Source organism: Canis lupus, chromosome 24, assembly GCF_011100685.1.
Source record: "Canis lupus familiaris isolate Mischka breed German Shepherd chromosome 24, alternate assembly UU_Cfam_GSD_1.0, whole genome shotgun sequence".
Taxonomy (NCBI): Eukaryota; Metazoa; Chordata; class Mammalia; order Carnivora; family Canidae; genus Canis; species Canis lupus.
This window is the reverse complement of record NC_049245.1, coordinates 30,221,697-30,234,374: the sequence shown is the minus strand read 5'-3', so window position 1 is coordinate 30,234,374 and position 12,678 is coordinate 30,221,697. Positions and strand designations below refer to the sequence as shown.

Here is a 12,678-nt window from a genome sequence, read left to right as displayed (position 1 = left end):
GGCCTTGCAACTCAGGTTCCTCCTAAAAGGGGGAGACAGGAGGGCCTGGCTGACTCAGCCCTGGGAGCATGACACTCTGGATCTTGGGGTCTTGAGTTTGAGGCCTACATTGGGTGTAGAGATAAATAAATGAGCTTTAAAAAAAAAGTAGGGGGCAGCCCTGCAGGCGCAGCGGTTTAGCCCACGTCGGGCTCCCTGCATGGAGCCTGCTTCTCCCTCTGCCTGGGTCTCTGCCTCTCTTTCTCTCTCTCTCTCTCTGTCTCTATGAATAAATAAAATAAAATAATTTTAAAAAAAAGTAGGGGCACCCGGGTGGCTCGGTGGTTGAGCACCCACCTTTGGCTCAGGTGGTGATCCCCGGAATCCTGGGATCGAGTCCCGCCCGCGTCCGGCTCCCTGCTTCTCCCTCTCTACCTGTGTCTCTGCCGCTCTCTGCGTGTCTCTCGTGAATAAATAAATAAATTTTTTTTTAAAAAATAAATAAATAAAAATAAAAGAGCCTGAGAATGAAATGCAAAGCAAAGCTAAATATTAGTCGTGAGAATGCTAGAATGGCACTTTGGTACGAAAGTGGAAGATACTGATGCTCAAACAGAAGTGCTAAGTGGCATATAGAGAATGAAATGAGAATCAACAAGAAGACATAGCGAAGATGCTAAATTAATATGTTAATAGAGTTAAATGAACCCAGAGAGCAGATAATAAAGTCCTTTATAAAGCATGATAAGGGCAGACAGGGTGGCTCAGCGGTTTAGAGCCGCCTTCGGCCCAGGGCGTGACCCCGGGGTCCTGGGATAGATTCCTGCGTCGGGCTCCCTGCATGGAGCCTGCTTCTCCCTCTGCCTGTGTCTCTGCCTCTCTGTGTGTCTCTCATGAATAAATAAATAAACTCTTCAAAAAATTTGTTTAAAAAGCATGATGATTGAAAAGGAGAGGGTGTTTCTTCTTCTTTTTTTTAAATTTATTTGGAAAGGGTGTTTCTGAGGGAAAGCCAGGTATATGCAATGTTTTGTTAGCCTTCCAGAAAGATTAAATAGTATACCAAAAAAAAAAAAAAATCCCTTGGGAAGTGGCAGGTGTAAGAAAACCCTGGAAATCAGTAATCTGGCTTCAAAAAAAGAATACTTTTTTAAAAGGAATCTTTTCTTGAGGGGAAAAGGAGATCTAAAACAAGTATGTTTGGACATTTCAGAGGCGCCTGTTGTGCTGCATCTTACAGACAGAATCTCATGGAAACTGGGTTCCTGCTGTCACACAGGCCATTCCGCAGATTTTGGATCCCAGGATGGAGGCCACACACAGCCTGAAACTGCTCAGGAAGTTTACTGCCAAGCACTGGTGAGATTTAGTTTGGTGTCGTTCTCTCTCTCTCTCTCTCTCTTTTTTAAGATTTTGTTTATTCATGAGAGACACACAGAGAGAGGCAGAGACATAAGCAGAGGGAGAAGCAGGCTCCATGTAGGGAGCCCGATACGGGACTTGATCCCAGGACCCCAGGATCACGCCCTGGGCCAAAGGCAGACGCTCAACCACTGAGCCACTGTCCCTGGTGTTGTTCTATTATGATGATAATGTTTTATTAATGTATATCTTTCATTCCTCTGTAGTATGAGGTCCATTTGTCATGGAAAAAAAGCCATGAACTGCCTTAAACCCTATCTAGTGTTTTCACACACCATGTGATATTTGATATAAGAAGACCCGCACACTGGTGAGTTAACAATTAACTAGGAAAGATACGACTTTGAAAGCAATCCAGTTTGTTAGGCTTCTACATGTCAGCCTCCCCACCTGATTCTAAATTTAAAGACTTACTGTTTACTAACAGGAAGTTACAACTATATTTATATGTGTCTCTGGGGAAAATGCATGCAGAGAATAGCCATATCTTTATATGCAAGGCACATATCCAGAACCAAACAAAACAATTCCGGACTCCCACATTGAACATTAATATTTTAGGAGTAGAGCACAAGATCCCCAGTGAACAAGAAAACCTACGCATTATAGAAAAAGAAATCATGTAGATATCAATTCTCATTAAGGCAGAGCAATGGATCTCAAATTATTTGTGCAGGACTAGTTGTTTCTTTGTTTTCAATTCATTACCCTCCAATACTTCTGTAAAATAAGAATTTATTTCTAGAAAAAATTAAATTATAGTGAAATATAAAATATAATCCCATTTTTAGTTATTAGATTTAACATACATAAAATCTCTCTAAAATTACTATAAAAGCGGGACACCTGGGTGGCTCCGTCAGTTGAGTATCTGACTCTTGATCTCAGTTCAGGAGCCCACATTGTACTCCATGCTAGGCATGGAGACTACTTTAAAAAATAATCATAATGAAAAATAAAATTGCTATAATAGCTCCCAAACACTTAGGCTCGATGCTATATTTAGTTCATGGCAGACTAGATCGGCAACCCACACTTGTCTAAGGATCATATTTGAATAGCACTGAGATAAAGCATCTACAAATGAAGATCTTACAGAAACATATCACATATTACTCCCTGATTCACAGTTTTATTAGTTTTATCATATCGACTTTTACTGAAGCCACAATTGTGTATCGTTTAAAAAGTCAACCAGGAGTGCAAGGTTTAAAAAAAAAAAAAAAAAAAACAAGAGTCTTCTGGAAGTTTCCTTCACCCTCCCCTTCCTAATTCCTGGTGCTTCTTCCTCCATGTCTCTGAACAATAAGCAAACAGTGCTACTTAAGTGACATATTTTCTTCTAAGTGATAAATGATAGTGAATAGCCATCACCCACCTTAAGAAATAAAGCATTGCATTTATAGTTGGAGATCTGTGTTACCCTCCCTGATTTCATTCCCTCTGCCAAAGCAAAACCATGTGTGTGTTTTTTTGTGTGTTTTTTATTCTCATTTTTTAAAGATTTTATTTATTTATTCATGAGAGACACAGAGAGACAGAGGCAGAGACATAGGCAGAGGGAGAGGCAGGCTCTTCACTAGGAGCCCAATGTGGGACTTGATCTCAGGACCCCGGGATCACAACCTGAGTAGAAGGCAAATGCTCAACCACTGAGCCACCCAGGTGCCCCCCCATACATTTCTTTTTTATACTTTTACTAGATGTGTCTAAATCCCCAAATATCTTGTCTTTTCATGTTTTTAAGTTCTAATAAAAATGGCACAGTACTTCCTAAAACTTTTTTTCTTAAGTTTTTTGAAAATCATCCTCCATAACACGCATAGCTGTGGTTCATTAATTTCCTCTGATATATAGTAGCTCATTATTTGAATATAGTTGAATTTATTTACCCAACCCCTGTTGACAGAAATTTGGATTGTTTCCTGTTTTTATTATTACAGTGTCTCCTCAAACACAAGTGCAGGAGCCTAGGGCATATACACATGTCATCCTATGTGATTCATTTACCAGTGAATGCAGTCCTGGCTCAAAAGGCATATGCATCTTTATGCACCTTCACCTTTAAATATTATCTGCTTGGTCTCTGAAATGCTTGTACCAATTCACACTTTGGCAGGGTAGGAGAGTTCTCATTTCTCCGTATGACCACCAACATTTGAAACTGTCAGACTTAACTTTCCCAGTCTGATGGATTTGAAATGTACCTCATTATGGTTTTGTTTGCATTTCTCTGATTAACGATGAGGTTGAGCATCTTTTCATGCATATATTAGACATTCTGGTGTCTTATTCTCTGATTTACCTGCTTATTTTTTTCTCATTTTTCCATGGAGCTTTTTAAATTATTGACTTATTAGTTATTTATATATTCTGGATTTGAATCCTTTGTCAATTATGTATTTTTGCAAATATTTTTTCCCAGTCTGCCGTTTGTCTTTTCACATTTTTAATGATGTCTTTTGATACTTGAGCATTTTTAATTTTAATGATGTTGATTTTATCAGCTTTTTTCTGTATAGGTTATGCTTTTTTTAATTCAATTTTTTTCTAATTTTTTATTTATTTACTTAAACAGAGAGTGAGAGCATGAGCAAGGAGAGGAGCAGAGAGAGAGAGAGAGAGAGAGAGAAGCAGACTCCCTGCTGAGCAGGGAGCCCAATGCAGGATCCCAGGACCCAGAGTATCATGACCTGAGCTGAGGCAGACACTTCACCACTTGAGTCACCCAGGTACCCTTTAAATTCAATTTAATTAACATATACAGTATTATTAGTTTCAGAGATAGAATTTAGTGACTCACCAGTCGCATACAGTACCCAGTGCTGGGGCACCTGGGTGGCTCAGTGGTTGAGTGTTTGCCTTCTACTCAGGTCATGATCCCGGGGGTCCTGGGATTGAGCCCCCACATCAGGCTCCCTGTGGAGAGCCTGCTTCTCCCTCTGCCTATGTCTCTGCCTCTCTCTGTGTGTGTCTCTAATGAATGAATAAATAAAATCTTTAAAACAAAACAAATACCCAGTGCTCATTACTTCAAGTGTCCTTAATGCCCATCACCCAATTACCCCATCCCTCCACCTGCCTCCTTTCTAGCAACCTGCCTCCTTTTGTTTCCCAGAGTTAGGAGTCTCTTATGGTCTGCCTCCCTCTCTGTTTTTATCTAATCTTATTTTTCCTTCCCTAGGTGTGCTTTTATATTTTGTTAAATCTGTGCTCTAGCCAAAGATCATAAGACATGCTCTCATATTTTCTTCTAAAAGTTTTCTTGCTAGGTTCTCAAATTCCACTTGGATTTTTTTTTAATGTCATTCAAGAAAGAGTTCCAATTTTATTTTATTCTTTCCTCTGAATAACCAATTACTCATCACCATTTTTTAAAAACTGTCTTTTCTCCACTCATCTGCAAAGCCACTCTGTCATGTATATCTGCTGTCCATCTATGGCTGTGTTTCTGGGCTCTATTTTGTCCCAGTGCTCTCAATCTCTGCCCCTATTCCAATGCCACAGTCTTAACGACGGTACATTACAGTAAGTCTTGTGTACAACGCTGAGTCAGCCATCCTCTGCTGCATTTTCATGTGTGTTTCACCTACTCTTGTACCTTTCCATTCCTATTTTAAAATCAGCTTGTCCCGTTCCCAAAGAAACATAACCCAAAGAGTCACATGCTCCACTGACTGTGCCAGCCAGGTGCCCCAACATAAAAACAGATTTTTATTGGAATTGCAATAAAAGCCACATGTTCCTATGGAGAATTGACTTCTTTATCTTAATAACTTTTTCTGCCCATGTTCATATGTTTTCCTGTTTATTTAATTCACCTTTAAGATTTTTTTCTATCATTTTTTATAGTTTTCTTCATGAAGGTTTTAAACATCTTTTATAGATTTATTGCAAAGTATTTTATAGTTTCCTTTTTATTAGAATCCTTTTAAATTTTGTTTTCTTTAGGGACACCTGGGTGACTCAGCGGTTGAGCATCTGCCTTTGGCCCAGGGTATGATCCTGGAATCCCATGATCGAGTCCCATGTCGGGCTCCCTGCATGGGGCCTGCTTCTCTCTCTGTCTGTGTCTCTGCCTCTCCTTCTCTCTGTGTCTCTCATGAATAAATAAATAAAATCTTTTTTTTTTTATTTTTGTTTTCTTTAGAATTCTTTTTCTAGATTTGTTGAGATATAATTTCTTCTTTAATTTTGTAAATGACATCTTTTTAAAAACTATGCTTTCCAACTCCTAGTGTCAGAACCATGGGAAAGCAATTGAGCTGCCTTGCTAAACTCTTGTATTAATTCTAATAATCTGCAAAATATCTTTTTCTATGGAAACAATCAAATAACCTGTGAATGATTCTATGGAAGTGATATGCAGTAGACTGAATAGTGAGCCCCCAAAGATGCCCACATCCCAACCCCCAAAACCTGTAAATATGCCACCTGACATGACAAAATGGACTTTGTAGATGTGACTAAATTAAAGGTCTTGAGATGGGAGAGTTGCCTGGATTACCTTGGTGGGCCTAGTGTTATCACAAGAGTCCTTTTGAGAGGGAGGCAGAAGGAAAATGAAGGCTGTGTGATGAGGTACAGGAGAGAGACCATTCAGTGGTATAAACAAATTTTGCTGTGAGGCATTTTGATGATGGAGATAGGGGCCCCTGGCCAAAAAATGTGAGCAGTGACTAGAAGCTGAAAAAATTAAGGAAACATTCTCTAGAGCCTCCAGGGGGAACACATCCCTGCTGGCACCTTGATTTTAACCTCTAAGACTTATTTCAGACTTTCAGAACTGCAAGAGAATAAATCAGTGTTGTTTTAAGACTCCACATCTGTAGTGATTTGTTATAGCAACAACAGAGAAACTAATACAGGCTTATGGAAGATAAACTTTGGAAGACATATCTGGTCTGAATTCGTTTTAATTCTCTTCTCTCATTTGCAAGTTTGGTGGTTTTAGACCTCTAACCTGGAATCTTGTCTCCTCAGAACAAGATAGAAGCTATTTTCTCCCTTTACAATCTTTGTATCATTTATTTCTTTTTCTTTTCTTCCTGTTCTGCCTGGTCAGACTCCCCAGATACAATGTTGAACAGGAAAAATATTAGAGGACCGCCCCCCTTGTCATCTCCCTGATTTTAGATGATATTTTTTTTAAGTAATCTCTACACCCAATGTGGGACTTGAACTCACAACCCTGAGACCAAGAGTCACATGCTTCATTGACCAAGCCAGCCTGGTGCCCTTCATCTTGCTGATTATTTTTAAAAGATTTTATTTATGTATTTGACAGAGAGAGCACAAGCAGGGGGAGCAGCAGGCAGAGGGAGAGGGAGAAGTAGGCTCCTGCTGAGCAAGGAGCCTGATGCTGGGGCTGATCCCAGGACACTAGGATCATGACCTGAGCCAATGGCAAATGCTCAAGCAACTGAGCCACCCAGGCACCCGATCTTGCTGATTTTAACCAGAATGTTTAATACTTCACCATTTAAGTATTCTATTTAAGTATACTTCACCTTTTAAGTATTTAAGTATTCTATTTGAGAGGAGAAAAAGTATTTGCTGTAAAATATTGGTAGAGAGTTTCCTAAAATTAAAGAAATTTCCTACTCCCCATTGGCCAAGATTATTATTATTATTTTTAAGTAGGCTCCACACCCAGTGTGGAACCCAACATGGGCCTTGAACTCACAATACTGAGATCAAGACCAGAGCTGAAACCAGAAGATGGACACTTATCCAACTGAGTCATCCAGGGCCCCTGGCTAAGATTATCTTTAACATAAATGAGCGCCAAATGTTATCAAACACTTTTTCTATGCCTGTCAAGGTAATTATGTAAAATTTCTCCTTTAATCTATTATTGTGTTGATTTAGATGAATACTTTTTTTTTTTTAAAGGTGGGCCAACTTTTCATTACTGAGCTAGAACCAGCTTGGTTCTATTGCATTCAGCGGGCTAACATTTTAACTAAAGCTTTTGCATCTACACTTACAAGTGAAACTGGCTACCCTCTGATATCCTTGACTAGTTTTGGTTCAGGGTTAGATAGGCTCACAAATTGAGTTGGGGAGTGTTCCCTATCCTGTTATTTTGGTTGATTCTTTTTATTTTAGAAATTAAGCATTTATTTACAGCTACAGAAGATTCAGTTTCTTAAATTCCACACACTCTTACCCACAAATACACTTCTACTGTGCTCATTATCCCTATATAATTAGATAATTTTTGGTTCAGTCAATATTCAACATTATCAGGATTTTGTAAATACTACATACTAATGAGCTGTATAGATTATATTTATTTATCCTTTCCTTTTTTTAAAAAAAGATTTTATTTACTTATTCATGAGAGACACACAGAGAGAGAGGCAGAGACACGGGTAGAGAGAGAAACAGGGTCCCTGCAGGGAACCCGATGTGGAACTCCATCCTGGGACCCCAGGATCATGCCCTGGACCAAAGGCAGACGCTCAACCACTGAGCCACCCAGGCATCCCTACTTATCCTTTCCTATACAACTTTTGGCTTTCCCTAGAGTAAATTGGCCTTTTGGCCTCTTTCTGTTTGTTTGTTTATTTTGGCTTAGTTTTCTATATACCAATCAATAATTCTTCCTGAAACTATTGCATAGAACTGCAGATTTCTCAGTTCACTTAAATATTAGGTAACTGAACAATTGCAAGATTTTTGTGGAGAAATTTCTCCTGGAATTCTCTTGTTCTCTCCAAACTGTCCTGTCCTCTGTGCCTGTCTTCAGCTGTTTTGGGGACTCACCCCCTTTATATTCTTTTTGTCTCATTTCTGTATTAGAATCCTTGTGTCCTCAGGGCACCTGGGCGGCTCAGCCAGTTAAGTGTCTAACTCTTGATCTTGGCTCAGGTCTTGATCTCAGAGTGGTGAGTCTACTGGGTGTGAAGTCTACTTAAAAAAATAAAATAAAATAAATAAATAAATAAATAAATAAATAAATAAATAAAATAGAATCCTTGTGTCCCTGTTTCCAGGTTTTCTTCTCTCTTGATTTACATGTTTTTTTTTTAATTTTTATTTATTTATGATAGTCACAGAGAGAGAAGGAGAGAGAGGCAGAGACAGGCAGAGGGAGAAGCAGGCTCCATGCACCGGGAGCCCGACATGGGATTTGATCCTGGGTCTCCAGGATCACGCCCTGGGCCAAAGGCAGGCGCCAAACCGCTGCGCCACCCAGGGATCCCCTCTCTTGATTTACTAGCTCATTTTGGTGGGGCACATTCTTTCATTTAGAGAAGGGGTACTTGGAAGATAAAACTCCTGAGGCCTAACTTGTCTGAGTTTATCTTAATTCTCCACTCTCATTTACTGTGTTGATCGGTATAGAATTCTAGATAGGAATCGTCTTCCTTCAGAATCTTGAAGGTATGCAGTCTTTTACTTTCAGTCTTGTTGGTGAGAAGACCAAGACCGTTCCAATTCTCAGTTTTGTGTATGTGAGGCTTTTTTCCCCTGTCTTACTACTTTTATAATAATCTCTTCACTTCTCATGCTCTGACATTTCATAAAAATATGCTTTGATATAGATTATTTCCCTTGTTGCATTGGACTGTTAGGGTTTTTTTTTTTTTTAAGATTTATTTATTTTATAGAGAGTGAGAAAGAGCACAAGCAGGGGAGGGGCAGAGGGAGAGGGAGAAGCAGACTCCCCACTGAGTAGGGAGCCCAACGTGGGGCTTGAACCCAAGACCCCAGGATCACTTAAGCTGAGCTGCTGAAGGTAGACACTTAACCAACTAAGCCACCCTGGCATCCCGTTAGGGCCTTTTAGTTAGTGTTTAATAAACACAAACAAAAGAAAAGAAAATCTTAAAAAAAAAATAGAAGCACCCTTCTGATGTTAAGTGAGATGTTACATCTATCTGCTCAGATGTAAAAGTTAACGTATCAAAATGCTGATTTCGAGTCCTGAGTGTCTGGATGGGGCTTATCTCCCAGTGGTCTTCACAGTAGGGTGACCACGTGGGAACCCAGCTGTTTCACTGGGGCAATGCCACATGTCAATAGCGCTTTTCTCTCTCAGCCTAGCCCTTTTCCCAGAGAGGAAACTTCCTTCTTCCCTCCAGAGGTTGTAAGCTTGTCTGCCATCTTTTTGGCTGTAGGGTGGGAAGTTGAGTGGAGTGAGTGGGGGGGAGGGGGACGTTTACCACTCACACATAGACTTTCGCTGACTTTGCATTTTCAGTACAGTTCCCTGTTTTCACCTGGTGTGTGGTAACTCTGAACCCAGGGCCTCTTGGTGTGAAGTCCCCATCTTTCTCCATGTGGGCAAAGTAGTCTCCTGGTTGTGCAGGTGGGAGTGGAACTCTGGGCATCTCACTGACCCTCAGAAGGACAGCCAAGATGTACCTCCAAGCTTCAGTCCCACCTCTTGTCCCCATCTTTAGGGGGATTCCAAGCAAGGAATCCACTTGCTGTTTCTTATGGCACACCATGTCCCTTTCAGTTTTAAAGATTTTATTTATTTATCCATGAGAGACACAGAGAGAGGCAGAGACATAGGCAGAGGGAGAAGCAGGCTTCTTGTGAGGAGCCCTATGCAGGACTTGATCCCAGGACCCCAGGGTCATGACCTGAGCTAAAGGCAGAGGCTCAGCTGAGCCACCTAGATGCCCCCCCTTTCAGTTTTAAATGTTAGCTTTCTTCACTCTTTAAAATGAGTTACTGCTGAGTTTTCCAGCTTCCAAAATTTTCTTGACATGTCATCTGTTCCTGTATCATCTCTCCAGTTCTTTGTCCTTGTGGATATATGCCTTTTCAGTTGTAATTTCTCTGCTAGCATTTGGAGGCTTTGGGGATGATGTGTTTTTAATGCCACACACACACTCACACACACACACACACACACACACACACACACACACACATCCCAGTGTGGATGTAGGACCTGAGGGGAGGAGCACAGAAAACCGCAGATAGTCTGCAGGGCCTCACTTGGGTCTGCAGCAGACTCTGGTTTTCAGAGGCCTCCCCACAGCTGGCCGACTGCCTGACGTGGTGTTCATTTGTGTGATTGAGTAGAGAGGAATTCTCCACGTGTGTGTTCAGACCAGTGGCATTTCTGCAAAGTGCAGCAGAGAAAGGGGCTACTGAACTGAGGAGAGGGAATCAGGCTCAGCTGGAGCAAAAATCTCCTGGAAAAGTATTGACAGCCGAGATCTGGATGAAGCTCACCCACCTCAAGGTCTCTTTTGAGAGAGTTAATTCCCGAGGAGGCAATACTGGGCGCTCCTGAGGAACAGCCTAGGAGAGCAGAGTCCACCACCAGCCCCTGCTCAGACTCAGGGAGTGAGTACTGGTCTGACTCCAGCACCTGAGGCTGCCTCCCAGAAGTGAGCAAACAGCAGATCTCTCCTCCACAGAGAGCTCCCCCAGAGGCTAGTACCTGGTTAACAGCACTGGCCACCTCATTTCCAGTGTGGAGCAGATAGCCACAAACAGGAGAGCTGCCTCTTGGACAGGATGCTAACCTGCCCCTTGCATCCAGCAACCAAGGTCAGACAGGGCAGAGTCTGAAAGAGGAGAGTGGAGCTCTCCCGTGTGGCCAGGACTCCGTGGCCCATGGTGGAGGCATCATCTCAGAGATGACCGGGCAGTCCCCCATGCAAGTTCTAACCACACAGACCCCAGGACTCTGCTGCCCTGCGGTCAGGCCAAGAAGCAAAGAGAAGCCTCAAAGAGGTGGGAAAATGAGACAAGGGCCTGTAAGAATAAGCATGCTCTGGACTGTGTTCCAACACCACCAAGCAGTTCTCCGCTTCTCCATGAACACTAACGGGGTGTCCCACACTGTCTACCTAGGGATGGCAGCAAATTTCGCAGGCTAAGGGCTCGGTCCTACAAGGATGCCTGAGTTCACACACCTTTCTTAAGTCCAGGTTGTCACCTAGACTTCTTTTTTATTTAAGATTTTATTTATTTATTCGTGAGAGACACAGAGAAAGAGGCAGAGACACAGGCAGAGGGAGAAGCAGGCTCTCTGCTGAACAGGGAGCCCAAGGTGGGACTCAATCCCGGGACTCCGGGATCATGACCTGAGCTGAAGGCACATGCTCGACCACTGAGCCACCCTGGTGTCCTGTCACCTGGACTTCTGACCAACTGACTATAAATTGGAGGTTTCCACAACCCCTTCCTCAGGTTTGAGTAATTTGTTAGAACAGCTCACAGAGCTGAGGGAACCGGCTTTCTACATTTCCCAGTTTATTATAAAGGATATGACGAAAGATACAGATGCCCAGCTAGATGAAGAAGTCCAGAGGGCCAAGTCATGAAGCGTCCCGAGCTCAGGAACTCCTGTCCCCATGAATCCTGGCACATGGATGCATTCACCCACCCAGAAGCTCATCAAATCTCCTTGTTTAAGAGCTTTTATGCAACTTAATTTGCAATGCCCTCCTTTCCTTAAATCGGTGAATGGAGCCCAAAGTTCCAGTCCTGTAATCAATGGTCTTTTCTGGTGAAGAGTTGACTTAGTAGAGCCCCCAACCACCCTATGTCACTTGAGTAGCATGAACTCAGTTGTGATTAAGAGGCCTTGTTATAAATAACAAAAGGTACTCCCATTACTGAGGAAATTACAAGAGTTTTAGGAGCTCTGTGCGAGGAACTGGGGATGGAGATCAAATATATTTGTTATTATAGCACAGAGGCTGACCTCTCATCCGCAGCAATAGCTGCTTCTACTTTCCAGGGGGTGCCATGACTCACATCAGTGAGGAAATTATTCTCCACACAACCCTTCCCTTCATGCAGGTGGGTGAGGGAGGGACAGGAAAGGCTGGGCAGCAGCCACTGTCAATGCTTTGCCCACCGCGCCCTGGCCCCCTGGGCTGTGTTTTATGCAGACTGGTTCTCCCCATGCCTGCACCTGCAGCTCTTGGTAGAAAGCCAGGGAATGTATGTGCCCCTAGGGCCAGCCATCAGCCAAAGACTGACAAACACAGGGGGATAATCCTCCCACTCTCTGGCTCCCCAATGGGGGCAATTTTAAGGCTTTAAGGTGTCCCCAGGGTTCCCATGAGGGACTGAGCCAGAGCTACCCTCCTTCAACATTGCTTGCTGTCACATCTTTCCTCGGCTTCCTTTCCAGGTCCGATCCCCCACTCCCTGCCATTTGAATGCTTAAATAAATAATTTTCATATGAATCTCCTTCTCCAAATCTGCTTCTGGAAACTTAAGCTAACACAGCCTCATATTTCAGAGTCCTTGCTGGCTCTCTGTTACTAAAAATGGAAAGACGGGGTAGC

General features: G+C 42.3%; 1 long non-coding RNA gene across 4 annotated transcripts in view; it reads left to right on the top strand.

Annotated features, from left to right (window-relative positions):
- The window catches only part of LOC106557658, a 53,656-nt gene that overhangs the window by 533 nt on the left and 40,445 nt on the right, over nucleotides 1-12,678 (top strand). For 2 of the 4 annotated variants that reach the window (XR_005377864.1, XR_005377865.1), the window contains exon 2: nucleotides 1,193-1,338. This is a non-coding gene — a long non-coding RNA (uncharacterized LOC106557658). Of the gene's footprint in view, nucleotides 1-1,192; nucleotides 1,339-3,979; nucleotides 4,039-5,352; nucleotides 5,411-12,678 lie in introns of those variants that run through there. The other 2 variants (XR_005377866.1, XR_005377863.1) reach the window with 2 other exon arrangements.